The 20,802-nt window shown below is 44.5% G+C and overlaps 1 protein-coding gene across 1 annotated transcript in view; it reads left to right on the top strand.

Annotated features, from left to right (window-relative positions):
- Positions 1-20,802, top strand: part of STPG2 (sperm tail PG-rich repeat containing 2) — a 2,154,459-nt gene that overhangs the window by 131,355 nt on the left and 2,002,302 nt on the right. The window lies entirely within an intron of this gene.

The raw sequence follows: 20,802 nt of genomic DNA on the forward strand, positions 1-20,802 counted from the left end.
TTAGGGTTCAGGGTCAGTTTTGGGTTTTTGGGTAAAGGGGTATTTTTAGGGTTCAGGGTCAGTTTTCAGTTTTTGGGTAAAAGGGTATTTTTAAGGTTCAGGGTCAGTTTTCAGTTTTTGGGTAAAGGGGTATTTTTAGGGTTCAGGGTCAGTTTTCAGTTTTTGGGTAAAGGGGTATTTTTAGGGTTCAGGGTCAGTTTTCAGTTTTTGGGTAAAGGGGTATTTTTAGGGTTCAGGGTCAGTTTTCAGTTTTTGGGTAAAGGGGTATTTTTAGGGTTTAGGGTCAGTTTTCAGTTTTTGGGTAAAGGGGTATTTTTAGGGTTTAGGGTCAGTTTTCAGTTTTTGGGTAAAGGGGTATTTTTTGGGTTCAGGGTCAGTTTTGGGTTTTTGGGGTACAGGGGTACAGGGTAAAAATAAAATAAAATTAAATTTAAATTAAATTAATTAAATTAAATTAAATTAAATTAAATTAAATTAAATTAAATTAAATTAAATACAATTACATTAAATTATATTAATTTTAAATAATATACAATTAAAAAAATATATATACTTACCAATACTTACGTTGTAATGGTATGCGTTGTAAAGGTACCTGCGTTGTAAAAAAATGCGTTGTAAATACATGCGTTGTAATAGTATTTGCGTTGTAAAAGTCCCGTTGTAACGGTATGCGTTGTAAAAGTATGCGTTTTAACGTCATACATCCCTTACCAGGACCACGGTTAGGCTAAAACACATACCACCAAATGGGCACTTGAGGATGTCTTTCAAAATCTGGAGAAAGACAGTGAAAAAACACCTTGATAATGCTGAGCCTAGTAACATGGGAAGTAAATTCATGAAAAATTGTCGTCACTGTCACGGAGATTACTTTCTTCAAGAAAACAGTCAATCCTCTTGTGAGATCTGGTAAACAAGCCATTGACAAGAAACTGAGTGGGTGTGGTCGGGAGGAATTTGGGGATGGGATATTTCCACTAAACTGAAAAACCTAATCTAATTTGGAAATCTTCCAGTTTTTTCCAATCCATATGATTATTATATATTAGTCAGTTCATGGGAAACTTTCTAGGTGCCTTGGAAATCTGAAAAGAAATATCTGAAGCTGGAGAAGTGTGGCTCAGGGGTTAGAGGCGGCAGACCCGGAATCTGAGATTGGTCCTGGACCAGGGTTCAATTCCCCGCCCCGGCGGGTCTTGGGCTAAAAATTCCAGGGACTCGATAATTCTCGCCCCGGTGCCTCCTCGACTCACGGGTTCACACTCTGCGACTCTGGTCAACAGCTTGCTTAATCTCCACAACGGCCCCTCGCGGCGGGATGCCTGACTTTCACCTTGTGGATACCCTGCTATCTCACAGGGGAATATCAGGAAGGGTTCCCTAAGCAAGCGCCGGGAAACCCACTGCGGGTAGCTGTGCGCTATATAAGCTCAACTACATTTACATTTACATAGCAAAAATGACATGGATTATGAAATCTTATGAGGGTGTGAGCCTGTGAGAAAGCGGCATCTAGCCCTGACACGAAACCTACATCCCTGAAACCCGACTAAACCCTGAGCATCTCAGGGGCATTCACAGACTTCCAGTGTAGGCTTCACACCACTGTGGTAGTAGCTCTGTTCCCAACTATCTCTATAATTGTCCTTTTTGAGCAGTGGCCTCCAGCAGTGCCTACAATATTGTAGCCTATGCATTATTTCAGTGGTAGCACAATCTCCCTTTAATCTTGTAGTTGACTTCTGACTATTCAGTTCACTCAACCTTCACCTAGCACTGTACATTGCTTTGGTGCACATTTTGAAACATTTGAGGGCAATGGATAAACTATTTGCAACCAAGCTGCCAAATAGAAAGATAACAGAAATGACCTACATTTTTTCAAGCCACTATTTGCTTTTACCTGTGATGATACAAATTAATCATTATTTATTTGCTCTTAATAATACGTTAACTTGCAACATGCTTAACCATTACTTTTCTGTGTGCACACATTACTTTTCATTTAAATTTAGTGAAACGAGTGATTGATATGTTTTTGATTTAGCTTTATTTGGGATATATGCATCATAACATTAACACGAGTGAGCCTAGGTGCCCGACTCCATTAAAATGTTGTATTAAAAAAAAACATTCTGGATGTGCATACCTTTCTTTTTGTTTCCAGCACCAGCGCCACTGTGTTCTCATTAAAAATGTATTTTGTTAGCTTGTTGTGTAAAGGTCATGTTTGTTGCAGTTAATTGTTTGGATGATGATTCTCAACACAGGATGGGAGGCAAAGGAGGTAGATACTACTTTACGAGATATCGTGAAGGCCATGAAGACATAGGACTATTTCATTGTACTATCCTTAAGAAGAAGGCTAATATCTGGAATGCTGATTTTTGAATGGTTCTTATTACGTTGGGAATTCAAGTAGAATTTAATTGTGTGCTTTGGCTTTTGTTAGTGAGGCTTGCCCCTATCCACCTTTTGCAAGCAGACATCTCTCTCTTGAGACCAAACTATCCTTATATTTCTGCTCAGAGACTTACTTTCCAGAGCAGTTCCATTTCTCTTTTTCTTGTTTGGAACCTTCATTTGGTTCTACTTTCGATGCTATATTTGCTGACACAGGCTACTTCAAACTTTTCTGATTTACCCACAAGGTTAGCTTAGCATTAGGGAGTTTCCCTTTATTGGAATGCGATTTGATCTCACTTTGCATATCCTGCCTTTCATATTGTGTACTTGTGTTTGCCAAATGTAATTGCCTGGATTATATTCACACATGCTGTATTAAGGGGACTACTGATTTATGTTTAACTGATTAGAGAATGTAACTTCACTAATTTGCCTTCTCTATCGTTTCTGCGGACCAAATTCTGCTTCACTGTCATTGATATAATGCAGAATTTACAATTTTAGTCTCAGTTTGAGATAAAAGTCCATTCCAGTGGGCATAGCAGAGATCGAGGTTGCAGCACGTTTGTGCAGTGCCAGCACCATCCTTATCTCTCCCACTATCACTTGCTGCCCCTCCTTTACCACTTGAAATCCATATGCTGGCTACTGTTTTGCGAAAGATAAATGATGTTACTTGGTTTATATTTCGGTCATCTTTTTTCACTCTATAATCATTGAGGTTTTTCATTGGGGCCGACATGGTCAGTTTTCGTTTCTAAAAACAAGACATATTTATATCGTATCTGTGTTTGAAGAGCTCATATTGGTGTAGTTCTGTTTTTTGTAGATTGCAGAATGACTTTTCACATCTAAGGAAACGTAATGTTTCTAAGAGTGTCAAAACATGACTGCTGCGAAATGGGGCAATGTCTGGTGTTCATTTTACTGTACATACAATTTAATTGATTTTTCTTCAGAGCCGTCGATGGGGGAAACGCCAGGCTGCACCACATTCTTGAGAATAGGGTGCAGCCTGGCATTTCCGAAGTGGCGGTGAGAGGCGTTAAGCCAAGGAGCCTAACGCCTCTCGTCGCCACTTCTTTGTGAATATGCCCCCTGGAGCGCTATTCCTAGAAACCTCACTAAGGCCCTTCCATTCACGACTTTCCATTGGTGTGGCGGATGCGTGTGCTCTAAGCTGATATATGCTTGTGCCTCATATGAATATACAGGACACCTCATTATCATCCTGTTAAGTTCACGTTGTATGTGTGTGCACGCGCGCGGCACCCACAACTTACAAAGATGTGGTAGCTCTGGCTAGATCGTTAGTGAATGGGGAAATCATTTGCTAGTTCCTAATAATGTTTGCAACGCTTGTCCAATTTGCACAAACTTGGAAGAAAACATGTAATTTGCTCCAGTACGTTTTCATGCAGATCCGTCAGGGGGTCAAAGGTTGCATCAAAATGAAAGCGTATAAAGTAATTCATCGTGTGCATTATTTGAGAAAGGCAACCTTAAATATATCTGAACAGGACCCCGAGGTAACTGTCGCAATTTCGAAATTCGAAATTCTGTCTATCCCTTAATCAATCATTGGTCCTAAATTTCCCATGTACACGCAGAGCACTACTTTCTATCTGGCAGATGCATAAAAAATCGGTATTCCTAGTCCTTATTAGCGAAAAATAAGGAATCGCTAATAAGGACATGCAAACCGCGATGCATCAATAAAATCGTTAAATAATACCAAATCGGTAAAAATCGGTAAAACATTGCGAGATGGCTGCGAGAAACCGATTTCGCAAATACCGAATTAGCAAATACCGAATCGGTATCTGCGAAATCGGTATTAGCGAAATCGGCAATAACACGCGGCACATCGGAAGCAGGCTGATGACGCAACAACCAGGAAGTAGCTCAGCCCATGCTTCACCCGGTGCCCTGAGGAGCTCAGAGGAGGAGGCAGAGCACAGGAGCAGAGGAGCAATACATAGTCAGCAGTGACCAGGACCTGCACAGCAGTGCATCATGGAGAAAGAAGCACCCAAGGGAAAGGACAACACCAGGAAGAGAAAACGAAAGTTCTCTGACAAGGAACTTGAGATTCTGATAGAGGGTGTCAGCAGCAGGCATGAAAGACTGTTTGGCAGACTGTCCCTGAAGGTGCCAGAGGCGGAGAAGCGCAGGATGTGGCTGCGCATCAAGGACAGTGTGAATGCTGTGGGAGTCACCCACCGCAGCATCGAGGACCTTAAAAACGGTGGTACGACCTCCGCAAAAGGGCTAAGGAGAGGATTGCGGACAGGGTGAAGGATGCGGCTGGCATAGGTGGTGGGTCCTCCAATGTGACACCGAACACAGCCCTCGAGGACCTTGTGGAGTCGACCATCGAACCGGAAGCTGTTGTGGGGGTCACCCAACTGGACACCTCTGGTGCTGCGGAAGGCGGACAAGGTAAGATGCCTGCCAGCGCAGATATGCAGCGTCTTGTCAACCCCTGCCCATTTCCCCAAGCCAAACACAGTGCACTAGTAGCCGTGCCTAAAGCACAATCCCTCAACAGAGTGTTGCTTCATGGGAGTTGTAGTCATAACATGAAAGGATTCCTGTCTGACCCCTGAGGTGCATGACATGAAAACAGCAGCCAAGGGCCAAACGTCAGTTCCCATATGTCCTTTATGTAGATGACTAAAGCAAAAAATTACCATATCCACAAATTCATAACAATGCTCTGTTTCACACACAGATGCCTCCCCCATGGAATCAGATGACAGCGGCCGCCTAGTCATCTGTGAGACCCCAGTGGTGACCGATGCGGAGAACACGCTGAAACATGGAGGCAGTCCTTCCCCTTCACCACCACCGCAAACATCACCACCACCACCAGCACTGCGGACAAGAACACCACCACCACCACCGCGGCCAAGAACACCAACACCACCCCCACCTCCACAAGTCCTGCCAACCACACATAGCCGCAGGGCAAATGTCCCCTCCCTACAGGAGATGGAGACGGAGCTGACGCCAGCAGCCACTAATGTACAGCAGCAGGCTGTCGTCACCCCAACCGCACAAACAGCAGCACGTCTGTGAGCTAGACAGCGGGCCGGATCCCTGGGTAGGGCTGCAGCGACAACAGTAGATCCTGCAGATCTGTATGGAGTCGTGGAGAGCCGGATGCTGCGTGTTCAGCGCCTGCAGGCAAAACACATGGGTGCAATGAAAATTAGCATGACAAGGATGTCCAACAGATTTTCATCAATGACTGACGCTGTGCGAGAGCTGACCACAGCGGTTGCAGAGGGCAACAATGACATTAAGGTATGCCTCCAGGAACTAACACGCGTTGTTGTTGCAGGCCAACTGAGTGAGCGCCGGAGACATGAGCAGTACTCACTCAGTACCAATGCCACAATTAAGGCCATCAAGAAGCTGTGCAACAGCAGAGCTGTGGTAGCCCGCTGATCGGTGTCCCTGCAGGTGGACATGGGCCATTATTGTGGGGATGTGGCAAGGACCCTCGAGAGAGTGACCACTGCAGTGGAGCATCTGCAGTTTGGAACTGCCAGTATCAGCAGTGTGGGAGGGGATGAGGTGAGTGAGGCAGCCTCAAGTGTGAGCAGCGTCACCATGCCTGAGACAAGCGGGAGGAGGCGCAGCGCGCGCAGCGCACCAGCCACTGTGAGTCATCAAGGAGATGTTGAGGAGTCACGGGACAGGAGGCTGGGTGTCCGTGGCAAACGTAAATAGCCATGATGCAATGGCTCCCTGGCCATGGTGAGGTAACCATGGGCCAACTGTAGTGCCACATGCAGCACCTGTGTTGTCAATGGACATTTTCTCTTTTGTTTTAATTTACGCTGCGTCATGTTTCGGTTACATAAATCAGCACCAGTCAGGTGTTAATGGGCATTAAACCCTTGCAATGCATATCATCTTGTCATGGCTCTTTCTTACCTGTCTCAGAATTGATGCCGTGTGATGTATGCCCGCCTCCTTTGCCCTTCTGCTGTGTTGGGCACATGTGCCTGTCGGTGTGGGGGGGGGGGGGTTGCTGTGCACGTAGCTCGTCCTCACCGTACACCTCTATGGGTATCCCCCTTCTTGTTGCGATGTTATGCAGGATGGCACAGACAGCTATGATCTGGCAGCAGGTCACTGGGTCGTACTGCAAGGCACCTCCTGTCTTGTGCAATATTCTGAAGCGACTCTTGAGGATGCCGAATGTGCGCTCTACTACATTCCTTGTGCTGATGTGTGCTCTGTTGTAGCGCTGCTCTTGTGGTGTTGCTGGGTTGAGGTAGGGAGTGAGTAGATACTCATGCAAGGCGTAAGCGCTGTCACCTGCAGGATGGGGAGAGAATGGTTAGCGGCATGAATCCTATGGTACATGTGGGGATGGATTAAATGGTGGCCTAGTAGGTGTCCAACTCCAAAATCACCGTTGATCAGGCGCCTGTGGATGCCACTGTGACGGAAGATGTATGCGTCGTGTGTGCTCCCTGGGAATTGGGCTACGAGGTCCGTAATGATGTGCTTGGCATTGAACACAACCTGCACATTAATGGAATGGTATGACTTCCGGTTGCGGTAGATGTATTCGGTGGCTGAAGGAGGACAGATGTGGACATGGGTGCAGTCGACACACCCTATCACATGGGGGAATTGGGCCACCTGGTAGAACTCACGCTTGGTGCGGTTCAACTGTTGGGGGGTCGTGGGGAAGGTGATGTAGCGATGTATCGATGCTAGCATGGCGTCCAGGAACCTGTGGAATAAGCGTGATAGTGCGCTTTGCGCCACGCCTCCGGCTTCTGCTATTACCCCCTGGAAGCTTCCAGACACCAGCAGGTGCAGGCTGCATAGGACCTGGACATGGGCTGGTATTGCGTGGTCTGGTGCTGGAGTTGTGGTTCCAGATCTGCTATTAGACGCATTATCATGGCAGGGCTGAGTCTGTACTTATCGTACACCTGCTCCTCTGTTTGCCCGAGCAATGTGATGCGCACCTTGAAGACCCTATCCTGGATCATCCTCCTTCGCTGGGCCAGGGCATTGATTCTCCTCCTCCGAGCAAGCACGTAGGGGGCAGCCATTTTGGTTGACTAACAGGGTTTCCAGGGTAATTTTTAAAGGGTTACTGATTGTCAGCACCTGTCAGAAACATATTTGTTTTTTTCTTCATTTGTATAACTTTACCTCCAGTTTGAGATTCCCCTTATTTTGCTCATGCTAAATAGCGATTTTTGAGGTTTTCGGTATTTGCGATTTTTGATGCATTCCGTTGCGAATCTTTAATAGCGATTCGGTATTTCCGGGGCCTGCTTTGGTTTTCGTTATTTCCGATTGGCTGGATAGCGATTCGGTAATTTACCGAGGGGATTTTTTTAGCGAATCTTTAATATTTTCCGATTTGTGTTGATGCATTGCATTTAGGGGTTTTGCGGTCGGTATCGGCCTGTTTTACCGATTCGCTATTTTACCGGGAGGTATTTTGCTTGATGCATCTGCCTGTATATTCTTTCGTAAAACCTGTGTAATTCTGATTATTGGTTTTGCTCTATATTTAAATATAAAATGTACATATATGGCAGGCATTGCCATGCTGCACTCTGATTGGCTGTTGGAAATAATATTTTGGGGGTTATTCATGATTAAGGTATTCTCCAGTTGCTCACGTGATGCAAAACAATGAAAAGTATTGAGTCTATTTACTTACTATTATAACAGCCTGTAGGGGTGTCACAAAGTTGTGCAGCACTGTGGGAGCGCACATGCCTTCATTTGTAAATCTAGGCCCTTATTTGAAGTGTTCATACCCCATTCTGTAAAAGGCACAAAAATAGTCTACGTGGGAGTATATCAACCGTATCATTATTACTGTGGCTATCAGGGCTCACTCTACACAGCTAGAAAATGCACTTATTTACCATCGAAACAATGTTCTTCAGCTTCCAAAGATTTGGAACCTCAATAAACAAAGTCTGAAGACGTCAACCATTTGAGAATTTCAAACAAAATTGAACGACATGTTATTGTACCATCAGCCTTGAACCAAGGATTTTTGAAGCCTTGGCAAAATGACGTTTTGCTATTTGGGTGCAACCTTATCATTAGCAACATGGTGATGTATTGCTGTCTAGGGCCCTCTTGAGACCATTACCAGTGGTGCCAGCTGTCTCTTTCTAATTGCCTTAAAGCCCCATCTGTACTGATTACCCTAATTACACATCTAGAGGGGTATTTAATTTTACATAAGGTACAAACTTCCAGCTTGCCTTAATATATTATTGAGGAAAAATAAAAATGTGCAGATTACAACTTACATTAACTAAGAATATAGTTAGACCTAAGAATTAAAAACCTCGGAAATTGTACAGTTATGGCTGGCATTGAAACCATAAGGTCATGGATGTCACATAAGGGAAACATCCTTTACAACGCAACTTTTACCACGCAGTGCTATTACAACGCAGGTTTTACAACGAAAACCATTACAACGCATTGCGCTGGGGGGCGCTCTAGGATAGGGAATAGATTTAATTTACTATCCAACACCTTCCCTAGTGTCAACGGGGACTGGAGTTGGAATAGTAAATTAAACTATTCACTGTCCAGCACCCCAAAGCGCTATGCGTTGTAATGGTATGCATTGTAAAAACTGCGTTGTAACAGCATGCGTGGTAAAAGCATGCGTTGTAACGTAATACATCCATGTCAATTCACCAACATTCCAGGGGCAGCTGAAGTGACATCACAAGCCCTTTGAGCAACCATTTTCACATGCACACACACACACACACATACTTACACATATTCACACTCACACACACTCTCTCTTACGTAAACACACTCTAACCCGCAAGCATGCAAATAATATACATTTTAAAGCATTTTTTTTTTACTTACCTCAGCAGCCAGGGAAAATCATATTCCAACTAATTGCTATCCATGTTTTATTACGCTAATAATGAATAATGTAATATTATTCACTATTAGTGCAATGAAAAAAATGGACATAAAACGAGAGTTGGTTGGAGCTTCCATAGATCTCTGATTGCGAAGGTTCGAGCTTTCACACTCGGGTGTTGCAGGTCAGAGCTCTGCGAGCCTAGGTGGTGAATCTTACACAACTCCTAGGCTGGTTTTGCACATTACCGACCTTCCACTGGTGCGTGTTAATCTCTTTCAGTTTTCCCTTATGCCGGATGTCACACCTCTACCGGCCCAAATGTTTCACGTGAAAGCTCTCCCAGTCTGATAAAAATGCACACCTGAACTCACCAGTAGCGGTCGGTGGTAGGAGTAGCTGCCGGGCGGTGACGTGGGGAGGGGAAGCGGCAGGGTGGGGCGTAGTAATCTATGGATTACGGAGGATTACAGGTAAGTAAACTTATAAATAAATAAAAGAATTTCGTTGCGCGCACTGCATCGCATTTGGGGATGCAGTGCACGCAACAAAATTTGTTTTATTTTATTTATATGTTTACTTACCTGCAATCCTCCGTAATCCATATATTGCTAACCCCCACTCTGCCCCTCCCCTCCCCACATCGCGCCCGGCAGCTACTCCCACCACCGACCGCTACTGGAACTCACCCAGAGCAGACCTAGCGCACCAGAGCTCTCCTAGTCTGAAAATGTACCACAATTTATCCTGAAACAGTTTTGCACATGAGAATTCTCCCCACCTGGGTGCTGCCCTTTCTCCCAGTCCAGTGGTCCAAGTGGGGGAAAAAAAGTAGGTGAACTGTGGGTGGAAAATCAGAGGGCGGGAATAACCCAAGGATTGGATCAGTGGGCTGAGCCAGAGGTGAGGCCAGAATGCGCAACCATCCGGATTTTTAGTATTTGTTTGGCATTTCACTGCCCAGTTTAATCAATCAATGGATACGCATGATTATTTAAGGTAATAATGAGTTATTGACGTTAAAATACATTCAGAAAGTGGGATATACTTCTAATCACAGAATGTCCAAAATACGACAAAATGTGGAAGCACAAGCCATTTGTCTCCGAGCCATGGAGTTTCTGTTATCAGCACTTCTCCCTTATTCCACAACTGCAGTTCAAACATGACTGGCAAAATATCCTAGTTTGCAAATGTTTTCTATATAATTATGGCTCTGCCATATGTGCCTTACAATGCAAGATCTGCTGCATGATCTGACCATTTAAACTAATAAATTGTTTGTAGATCAAACGTATCAAAAGTTAATAAAAAATTTGATTTGTGTTGCTGCGGAGTGGATGGCCTATTGCAAAAGTTGACTGATCACCTTTCTCACTGCTACATTTGTATGTTACATTGGTACTAATAAGGCAAAATCTTTCCAGAGATGGTTAGCGTGGGTACACATCTAAAAATAATAAAATATCAGAAAATATACTGCATTACGCTTCAGCCTTTTTTTAATGCATAATTTAGTCAACACTGCGGCATAATTTTGTAATTTAAAAAATTGTAAAATTTGCGAATTTACTTTGGTGTGAGTGCAACTCCTGCATTGCCAATCCCTGGTGAGTTGCAGCTGCTACTGCTGAAACAAGGCCAATGGAGTTACCTATGGGTGAGGCAGATTGGCCTCAAGGGCAGGGCCGGCGTTAGCACTGGTGGTGCCATGTGCATTAATGTTTGTTGGTGCCACCAATGACCACCTCCGCCACGGTTTCCCTCACTACCATCCTTTAACAGTGCCCCTCAAGTCTCCATAACTACACTCTCTCTCAGTTGCATTTCATTTGATTTATAGTGCCACTCATACCATTGTAGGTTGTCAGAGCACTTTACATCACACAAATTACACAATGTGTGTAAATCACTGTATAGAAAATGTTACATAACACTAAGGACTACATGGTGTAGCAGTCACTTAACAACCATACTAGTAGGCTGCATAGTTTAATAGTGATTGGTCTGGAGAAACACAAACTCATAATTTAAAATAAAAATACCATGGTTGGGGGTTCTCTTTAATAATCAGAATTGATTTCTATCCAAAAGAACACTCTGTGCAACATTTTACAGCGCCACTCATACCATTGTAGGGTGTCAGAGCACTTTACATCACACACATTACACAGAGACAATTAATATGTGTGTAAATCACTGTATAGAAAATGTTACATAAGACTAAGGACTACAAGGTGTAGGAGTCACATGACAACCATACAATTTCAATCTACTCGATGAATTCCAATCTGGGTCAGGCCTGGGCACAGCACTGAAACTACTATTCTTCACATCGTTGACGATGCTCTCCTAGCCCTTGACCAAGGCAAAACATGTCTTCTGATCCTTCTGGATCTCTCCTCTGCATTCGACACTGTCATCCACAAGAAACTCCTTGAACGCCTTGAAGACAGGATGGGCTTAGGAGGTACCGTCATCAAATGGTTTGGTTCCTTCCTCCATAACTGCATACAGAGATTCCTTGTCAACAACAACCTATCTGCTCCATCCCCGATCTCCATTGTTGTCCCGCAAGGCTCCACTCTGTCCCCTACTCTCTTCAATCTCTACCTCGAACCTTTAGCTGGAATTTTCCACTCGGCCAAGATCTTCTTCCACATGTATGCCGACGATACCCAGGTCTACATTAAAATCTCCTGTCTTGAGGAGATCAGCCATCTAAATGATGCCCTGAATCTGACTGTTCAGTGGCTCGCCAACAACCAGCTCAAACTGAATGCCCAAAAAACAAAGTTTTTTCTCATCTCCTCCCCCCCAAAAATCTGCTGACATCTTAAACTGCACCCCTACCATTGTGGATTCTGCCAAATCTCTTGGGATTAATTTGGACCGCAACCTGAATTTGATTGAACACATCAACGTGATGGCCAAAACTGCCAGATTCCATCTGAGCTACTTGAGAAAACTAAAACCCTTCCTTGGAACTGTCGACCTAAAAACTGCTGTGCAGGCGTTAGTTATCTCCAGAATCGAATATGGCTCCTTCACACTATCTGGCCTGCCTAAGACTTTGACTGCCCCTCTAAAAGATTGCCTCAACTCAGCAGGTAGGCTCTTATACGGTTAAAAAAAATTGACCACATTTCTCCACATTTGAAGGCCTTGAACTGGCTTCCCCTTGAAGGCAGGATTCATCTCAAGCTGGCCTGCATCACTCACAAAGCCTTGTACACAAACTCCCCGGCATATCTCGCCCAGATACTCGTGTTATCTGGGAGATTCAGAAACTCCAGATCCACCAGAGACCGTGTGCTCCAGCCACCCCGCTTCCGCAAGGCAAAAACATACAATCAAGCATTCTTCGGAGCTGCACCAAGAATCTGGAACTCGCTTCCTTCCTTCATCAAAAGAATACCTTCTCTGGCCTCTTCAAAAAAGAAGCTAAAACCTTACTAATGAGTTCATTCCTCCAATAAAGCTCCCTTGGTGCACATTCGTATGACCTACTATTTGTATCAACTGTCACTCCTTCCAATGCTCCCTGTACCAGTTTTTATACATATCTTTTTCGTCCCATAGTTATCAAATCGCCCTCCGATCTTGGAACTGTATTAACACGTGTATATATACATGGCTTTGCCCTAGTTTTGTCATTTCCCCAACCCCCATCCCTGTATTCTGCCCACACCATCCTGTACTTGGATCTGTACCATTTATTATATATATATCTTCTCCTTGGGCCCTATTGTACTCAAGTCATCGCTGATTTTGGAACTGTATTGACTCTTTTATATAGCCATGGCTTTGTCCCACTATTGACTTTTCCCTATACCCATCCCTGTACTTTGCCCATGCTTTCATGTATGGAACGTACCTTTCCTTGTAAAGCACTCTGATACCCTAATGGGTCATGTTCGCGCTATATAAAACTTCAAATAAATAAATAAAATACTAGTAGGCTGTATAGTTTAATAGTGATTGGTCTGGAGAAACACAAACTCATAATTTAAAACGTAACACCATGGATGGGGGTTCTATTTAATAATCAGAATTGATTTCTATCTAAAAGAACACTCTTTGCAACATTTTGATAATCATTGACTAGGGGAAAAAAAAGAACACTCTAATTTATACCTTTCAGTTTGTATGCAGCTCTTAGATGACAGTTAATAGCTCAATGTTCTATGTTAGGATTGTAACTTATAAACTGCAAGTAACAAAAGGATCTCTCTGACCAAAGCAGTAGCCCACTGACCTATTTATATTATGTGCACTTTGTGCTCTGCATGGAACATGCTCTTTGCAGCAGGCGCATTAACCCTCTGAGCTGCCTTTCCATGAGTCAAAACTTCCAGTAGACAACACTCCGATCTCTCTCTAGAAAGAACATTAATCACCAGAGTCATCATGACATTTTTATTGTTGCCGAAAATTGCTGGAGGCCACGAAGGTGGCAGCAAGTGCTTTCAAAACCATATTATACTTGCAGAAATGATACCTCCACCCAAAGTCAGCACCAGGTGTGAGGTGCATTCACACCGGTTGCACCGCCTTAGAGCTGGTCCTTCTCAAGGGTCCTGTGACCTCAGTGACAGAGTCACTGTTGGTCTAGGGTGTGCTGCTTAATAGGCCTGCCCGCAAGACTGGAGGTGAACTTCCATATGGATTGTGGTGGACAAACCTTGAAGGTCAACTTAAACTTGTCATGCTAGGGTCCACCTGCTGGTGCTAAGACACCATGGCTTCTAAGGTCTTGCGAAGCCTTCTAAGGTCTAGCATGGGATTGTGCTCCCTCAGGAGAATGGTCTGGTTGACTGGTAATTAAGGCTAATCCTGGTTCCCCAGATTCAGCAGTTTTGGCCATAGTGCCACATCCTCTCACCCACAGAACACCATACTGCCCCACTGAGAAAAACTCACACTGCCTTCAACTACAACTCAATTGTTGCCAGCTATAAACACCTGGATGCCGCTCAATTTTAAATTACGCTCTAGACAAGAGCAATATGCGGCCTACAAAAAAAAAGTAACATCATCTTGGAAAAAACAAACACTCAAAGGGAATGCAAAATTTAGCAAAACATCTGAAATGTAAGCAGGAACAACATGGTTACCTTAACTCTTTTACACTCACTATTCAGAAGTCAGTTAGCGCTTTTGCCTGAAAAGTTAAGGAGTTTACTACAGGGCCCTGTCCATTGCTTATCTCCTTACAAAACGTAAGCTGTATGGTAAAATGACCACACCCTGAACGCAGAGCCGCAGTACACATTTTGTTTTCCAATCCATGCATTGCACTACCTCCAGGATTTGTGCACTAGTTCCAAGTCCGGGGAAAACAAAGACAAGAAAATAACAAAACAAATAGCGCTTTACTAGCAAACTTTGTAAAAGTGGCGCTAATGTGTTTGGACGTAAATAAAATAAATCTGTCCAGTTTGCTACCACTCTGTCTTACTTTATTTACTTTTCATATTTGTAACCTTTTAGTCCAGATGCTTACTTTGGAACTAAAATGTCAAAAGAATACCACTCTTCCAGCAAAAGTGTTTTTCTTATTTGGATCCATTTCATAGGGGAGCAAATAAAAGAAAGGAGAGGAAAGAGAGTGAGAGCCCCTTTTTGAAGTCACGGTTTTCAGTAAGAGAGGAACTGCTAGACAGAAAGAGAGGGAAGGAAGAGGTAAAGAGTGAGGGGGCAGCTGAAGCGGCAGAGCACAAGTGGACACGGTCTTTGTCTTCTCTGGGCAAGAAGGAAAAGACAGAGTCCTTTCACTTCTCTGCGCCCCGCCCATCACGAACGCCAAGAACGGGGAGCTTTATTTATAGGTGATGGCGATTTCTTGCGTCCTGGGACGCATTTTCAAAATAAATAAGTAGGGGAATGGACTTTTTGGAATTTAAGAAGTAGGGGCACGCCGTGCCCTGCCGATCCCACCCACTTCGACCACTGTCCCAGTCCGATAACTGCAGGCTAGAGCTTTCCCAGTGGAGGAGTACCCCCTAGGGAGAAAAAACAGAAAGATTATTTTTCTGTGTCTAGAGCGTGAAGCTCAGGTTAGCACAATGTGCCCCAACCCCTAACAGGACAAGGCATGTCCTTGAAGAAGACCCCTCACTCACCAACCTGGTTGGTGACATGCTTCATCATCGGGGTCCCACCCCATAGGCCGCATGCCCATAGGGTGTGCTGCGACACCTGATTACAGTGGAGCGGGTTCTTTTGTTTATATGTGCAAAGTGTTAGAATAAAACGTGTTTTAAAAGAGGGCCAAATCTACTCACAACAAGACTTTATTCTTGAGTGTTTGGACCCTCGTAAAAACCAGTGTGGCACCTATGCCTAATTAGGAAGGCTTTTGGTGTCAAAAGACGTGTACAAAATGTTAAAAATAGCGTAGTGTGCTATGTGCTCAATGAAAATTAGGTCTACATGTTTCAACCATTATGTAATTATATGTTTTCGTCAGGACCGTGGTGATTGAACGGGGTGGTCCGCACACGCTAAGGTGCGTCCTCCCCTCGTTCAAAAAAAAGACCATAAATAGTGGTCTCAGTGTAAAAAGGTGTTTTCCCTGAGTCAGGAGAAAAACCTGCAAGAAAAAACATGGAGAGGGTAGGGGTTACATACCGGGGAAGACACAAAACAAAGGGTGCACACTTAACAATCATAGCGCTAGAATAGGTGTCAGAATCACACCTATATTTCGATTCGGTCACACCCGTGTTCAGTTGTCAATGACACAGCAAAGTGCTCGGTTGCACGGCTACTGGAGCCGGTATCTGTGCAGTTTAATCAACAACTTATCCGTGTGATGATTTATGGGCAGTGGTTGGCTGAGAAGTTCAAAGCGGTGGACTACCAACGCATTCAGTTCATAGCCTAAATACCAATGTTAAAATGATTGGAATCGGCGTTGTGGCAAGCAACTGAGTGAGGCGGAGTGACTATGAACTAGAAAACGGCGTCGTGGCTTGGCAAAGTGAACCCTAGCTGCATCGTCATGCCGTTTTGTATGTGAAAACATTAAGTCGTGCTCAACGTGGTAATGGGCACAGCTTACATTTAGAAGCGGTCACTGTCGCTTCATGGACATGAGGGTCTCCAAGACGGCAAGTTTCGCCAGAAATTGTAGCGAGCTTGACGACTACAAACAACAAGCCCAAGATCTAACTCACAAACTGAAGACCCGGGGCTACCCGGATAAGATTTTATACAAAAGCCAGAAACGTGCTCGAAATCAAAACAGAAGCGCTCTGTTGGAAAATCAGTCAAAAACAGTGGAGGAAATTCCCCTAACGTGTGTCACAACGTACAATACCATCTCCAATGAAGTAACGAAAATCATAGGTAAACACTGGAGTATACTGAACACCGGGAATCTGAAATGGGAAAAACCGTTGTTCTCATACAAAAGGGCACGCAGCATCAAAGATGCAGTAGTGAACACCAGACCTAAGTTGAAACAAGTTGCCAACGAAACCATCCTGAGCGCCTGGGGTCTACCCAGAGTAACAAGCCACTACAAATGTGGGAATTGTAGAGTTTGCCCGTTCACTAACAACACCAAGACTTTACAGCTAGAACCTACTAAAATCTGGACAATCAGAGGACAGACGAATTGCAATAGCGAGAACGTTGTGTACAGACTGACATGCCCCTGTAACCTACATTACGTAGGTATGACCAGCAGAAAAATCAGAATCCGCATCGGTGAACACAGAAGCACCATCAGGTGCAAAAAGGCCAATAGCAAGCTCACTGAACACTATTTGCTGAAAGGGCATAGCGCGGATGGTTTACAATGGACCATTATCGAACAGGTCCAACATGGACCCAATATGAACCGACGCCTCTTTGAAAAAGAACAGAGGTGGGTCTACAGACTTTCCACCCAGACAACCGGCCTTAACGATAATATCCCATGGAACACCGTGATGGGATAAGATCACTTAGCAAAACACACCACGATGACACTGTTATTGCCTATTTGTAGTTATGAGTTTCACCATGATCTTGAACCGAGAAAACATAATGCTTCGGTTTATTTCATTTATTTTATTTATTTTATTCGACCCTTTTACAGTACACCATGATGCCATTGCATTACTCAATAGATGAAGTCCTGATGGCAACGAAGTTCCTGATCCTTAATACGGTATTCTTTTAAGTTCCCACGTAGTTGCCCCTTTCTTTCCTCGCAGCAGCGCCGTACCAGCACTGTTGCCTTGGAATCATAACATTACGCGTCAGCTACAGCGTCATCCGACCTGCAGTGGACACCGCCCCAGTGTTTGGCTCTGATTGGCTGGCGCAACGTTCCCACTGTACGCCCCGCCCAATGCGGAAGCAACCGGGAGTTTACTTCCCGGCGCTGCACACCGAACAGAACACTCTACGGGGCATTGAGGAAGGACCAAGTAGGTTTTTCTTCCTGACGAGCAGAAGTCGCAAGTAAGTGTTGTGAACCTTTACCTAACTTGGTGAACCACGTCGCAGATCGTTTCAGATACCGCGCATCGTGACGGTGTCACTAACTACACAATCTACCCATATTTTTTCGCTTTCAAGGTGGCGGAACTTGCCGTCTTGGAGACCCTCATGTCCATGAAGCGACAGTGACCGCTTCTAAATGTAAGCTGTGCCCATTACCACGTTGAGCACGACTTAATGTTTTCACATACAAAACGGCATGACGATGCAGCTAGGGTTCACTTTGCCAAGCCACGACGCCGTTTTCTAGTTCATAGTCACTCCGCCTCACTCAGTTGCTTGCCACAACGCCGATTCCGATCATTTTAACATTGGTATTTAGGCTATGAACTGAATGCGTTGGTAGTCCACCGCTTTGAACTTCTCAGCCAACCACTGCCCATAAATCATCACACGGATAAGTTGTTGATTAAACTGCACAGATACCGGCTCCAGTAGCCGTGCAACCGAGCACTTTGCTGTGTCATTGACAACTGAACACGGGTGCGACCGAATCGAAATATAGGTGTGATTCTGACACCTATTCTAGCGCTATGATTGTTAAGTGTGCACCCTTTGTTTTGTGTCTTCCCCGGTATGTAACCCCTACCCTCTCCATGTTTTTTCTTGCAGGTTTTTCTCCTGACTCAGGGAAAACACCTTTTTACACTGAGACCACTATTTATGGTGTTTTTTTTTAACGAGGGGAGGACGCACCTTAGCGTGTGCGGACCACCCCGTTCAATCACCACGGTCCTGACGAAAACCTATAATTACATAATGGTTGAAACATGTAGACCTAATTTTCATTGAGCACATAGCACACTACGCTATTTTTAAAATTTTGTAAACGTCTTTTGACACCAAAAGCCTTCCTAATTAGGCATAGGTGCCACACTGGTTTTTACGAGGGTCCAAACACTCAAGAATAAAGTCTTGTTGTGAGTAGATTTGGCCCTCTTTTAAAACACGTTTTATTCTAACACTTTGCACATATAAACAAAAGAACCCGCTCCACTGTAATCAGGTGTCGCAGCACACCCTATGGGCATTCGGCTTATGGGGTGGGACCCCGATGATGAAGCATGTCACCAACCAGGTTGGTGAGTGAGGGGTCTTCTTCAAGGACATGCCTTGTCCTGTTAGGGGTTGGGGCACATTGTGCTAACCTGAGCTTCACGCTCTAGACACAGAAAAAGAATCTTTCTGTTTCTTCTCCCTAGGGGGTACTCCTCCATTGTTGATAACATTATTTTCGGGGACCAGGAGTTCCTACCACACATAACTAGTGTAATCTCCCTTACTCTCTCCCTTGTTGTATACATAGAGCTTTCCCAGCCCTGATGTATCACTTTAGAGTTGTACTCCCGGGCCAGTTGTTGCACGTCGGAGTTCTCCCAGCCCGATATTGCACGGCAGAACTCCCCCACTTCCATGTTTCAAGTCACAGATATCTGCCCTGCCCAGGTGCTGCATGTTGAAGCTTTCCCAGATCGACGTGTTGCACGTGAGTGGGAACCCACCAACCCAGAAAATACACGTTGCCTCTCCCCCATGCCGATATGTTGCCTGGTAGCACTCCCACAGTTCAGGGCGGTACGTTTCAGAAATATATAGTGTTTGCAGTCAGTCGTGCATAAACATAGAGCACTCTTACAGCACACATCAGCCCAAAGCTAGCTTCTGCCAGAAATATATACAAAGGCATGGATCGCTCCTACTCCAGCAGAGCTCCCAGACTGAGACCCCGACATGTAAAGCTCATTAGCATTCAGATGTAGCAAAATACAAAGCCTGTGATCCCATAAATCAACAAACCCTCATTGGCTGAACTGCACGTACGGACAGCATATGCCCTGCTGCTCGCTCCCGCAGCAATACTCCATGGGAGTAAACCTTTCAGAAAAGGTGGATCATGCACCCACCATTAGCCATTTGCAGGCTACAATTCTTAAATGACACACCCAAAATCCAATCCAAAGTCTGGGTGAAGTTAGACCCCACAAAGTACAGACAACAGATCACCTTACAGCACAAGCGCTCTAAAGTCTCGACCTAAAAATAGAGTAAATTATGTGACACCAAAACAACAAATATTCAATCAGTAGCACTGGAAATATGTAATTTCAAAGGGTTAGGTAAGTATAGCACCTAAAAGCACAAAGCGCCTCTCACGCTTATATAGTCGTGCTTGACCGGGGAAAGTCACAAGTTCAGGCTGACCATGATGGAGCATGCTATATGTGCAGAATTAAGATCGGCTCTGCTCCTAAATACTTACAAGATCTGGTACGCCCTTACCATCCTTCTCGCCTGCTTCGCTCCACTTCAGAAGAGTTCTTTGAAATTCCCAGGATCAAATTGACGAGAATGGGAGGCCGCTCCTTCTCTCTTCTTGGTCCTACTTTGTGGAATTCCTTACCTGATGTGATGCGGAAAGAGAAGCTGTACCCCAATTTCCGTAAGCAATTAAAAACTTGGCTTTTCAATCAACATTGCTAATTCAGATTTCTTGAGTCTCTTTCATGGCCTGCGCTGGGAAACCCTTGTTGGGTAGCTGTGCGCATTAGAAAAATAAATTAACATAACATAACATGGGTCGGATAAGAGGACCGGGTTAGTCCTGGTGAAAAAAATTACCTTTTCATAGTCAGGTGCGAATGGTCAAGTACACAGTAGAGGAGGCTGCAAGGAGCAAGGGGAGTGTCGTGGATGGTCATCGCTGTAGCGCGAGGAGCAGGTCGAGCATTGCGGACGTTTGACGCTGTAGCATGAAGATTCTGTTGGGCGTTGTGGATGATCATTGCTGGAGTTTCATGATGGTGGCCAATGTAGACTTTCATTTCTGTGGAGTAAAGAGTAGGAGCCAGATGTAGGAGTCCTAATACCGGTCGGTAACAGCCGAATTCGGCCGTTACCGACCAGTATTTGGGTTTTGCAATGTAGGGGGCTTAAAATTACAGAATTGGTATATTTACCGATTCGGTAAAATTACCGATTCGGTAAATTACCGAATCGGA

This window comes from Lissotriton helveticus, chromosome 2_1 (genome assembly GCF_964261635.1).
Source record: "Lissotriton helveticus chromosome 2_1, aLisHel1.1, whole genome shotgun sequence".
NCBI classification, from domain to species: domain Eukaryota; kingdom Metazoa; phylum Chordata; class Amphibia; order Caudata; family Salamandridae; genus Lissotriton; species Lissotriton helveticus.